This window comes from Olea europaea, chromosome 1 (genome assembly GCF_002742605.1).
Source record: "Olea europaea var. sylvestris chromosome 1, O_europaea_v1, whole genome shotgun sequence".
NCBI lineage: Eukaryota > Viridiplantae > Streptophyta > Magnoliopsida > Lamiales > Oleaceae > Olea > Olea europaea.
The window spans coordinates 29874080-29876128 of record NC_036237.1 but is presented as its reverse complement, the minus strand read 5'-3'; positions in this window follow the sequence as shown (position 1 = coordinate 29876128).

Below are 2049 nucleotides of genomic sequence, written 5' to 3'. Positions count from 1 at the left end.
AATGGTTGTCGAATATTGTGCCAGTACTAAAAAAGAATGGTAAACTAAGGGTGTGTATAGACTTTAGAAATTTAAACATAGCTACGCCCAAAGATGAGTATCCAATGCCCACGGTGGATTCTTTAGTAGATTCAACTACCGGACATGTCATGTATTCTTTCATGGATGGGTATTCAGGATACAATCAAATCTATATAGCTGATGAAGACATACACAAAACTGCCTTTAGATGCCCTGGGTCTCTAGGATGTTTTGAATGGGTGGTTATGCCTTTCGACCTAAAAAATGCAGGGGCAACTTATCAAAGGGCTATGAATTTAATCTTTCATGATATGATAGGCAAGTTTGTTGAGGTGTATGTAGACGACATAGTAGTCAAGTCTATTAAAGAAGAGGACCATTTCGAACAGTTAAGATGTTCGTTTGAACGAATGAGGCAATATAAGCTAAAATTGAATCCCTTGAAGTGTGCATTTGGTGTTAATGCAGGGAACTTTCTTGGTTTCTTAGTACACAAGAGCGGGATTGAACTTGATGAAAATAAAGCGAAGGCTATCTTAGAAGCCAAACCACCTAGCAACAAAAAGGAGTTGCAAAGGTTTCTAGGCCAAGTAAATTTTTTAAGACGCTTTATTTCTAATTGTGCAGGGCGAACTAAAGTCTTTTCGCCGCTATTAAAGCTGAAAAATCAGGACGAATTCGTCTGGAAAGAATAACATCAAAAGGATTTTGAAAGCATGAAGACATATCTATCAAGTCCACCAGTGTTGGTGTCACCAATCCAAGGACGGCCAATGAAAGTGTACGTGTCGGCTGAAAAAGAATCAATAGTTGGAATGGTCGCACAGGAGGATCAAGTTGGTGAAAAAAGGGCAATTTACTATTTAAGTAGACGGTTAACGAAATATGAATGCAATTACTTTGCTGTTGAAAAATTATGTCTTGCATTGTATTTCACATGTACAAAACTAAGGGCTTAGTTACGGCCCGTAACCGTTTATTTAATTTCTAAAGTAAATTTAGTTAAGTATATGTTCTCATGCCCTATTTTACACCAAAGGGTAGGCCTTTGGACACTGGCTTTATCAGAGTTCGAAATACAATATATACCTCAAAAGGCAGTCAAAAATCAAGCTTTGGCTAACTTTCTAGCCGATCATCCATGCCTTGACATGCCTGAAGAAATCGAATTAGAAATCAATTCGTTCAAATTAAAACCTTGGGTGTTGTATTTCGATGGGTCAAAAACCTCTAAAGGCGCAGGAGTAGGAGTAGCATTGATTAATCCTTTAGGGATTTGCTACAAGTTTGCATTCACCTTAGACAGAATGTGCACCAACAATCAGGTCGAATATGAAGCCTTAATTGTAGGCCTAGAACTAATGATAGACATGGGAGTAAGAAATGTGATCGTTAGGGGCGATTCTCAATTGGTGGTACATCAATTGATCGGTGATTTTAAATGCCAAAGTGATTCCATTATAAGTCAATACGAGATCGCCCAAGAATTACTTGAAGAATTCGATCAAGTAGAACTCCAATGCGTTAATAGGATATTTAACGACATGGCAAATGAGTTAGCCCAAATGGTATCAGGGTACTCAAAGGTTTTGAATTGGAAGTCTACTTGTGAGTATGGAATCATATTGCCCGTGATTCAAAGAAGGGTGAGAAAAATTGAACTTCACTGTATACAAGATGGAGATGTAGTAGATTGGAGAACAGAGATTAAAGGGTTCCTTAAAGAACCTAATGGAGGGATTAGTAGGAAAATGAAACTATGTTTGTTGAATTACACACTAATAGATGAAGAGTTGTTTAAGAAACGCTCTGATGGTATATTACTAAAGTGTGTAAGTCTGCAAGAAGCCAAGACGATCATGGCTAAGGTGCACGAAGGGATATGTGGGGCTCATCAAGCTGGCCAAAGGATGAGATGGTTAATCATTAGGAGTGGATATTTTTGACCAAAGATGGGAGAATTATGCGTTCAGTATGCAAAGAGTTGTTTAGCATGCCAAAAGTATGGTCCAATACAAAGGGCGCCAG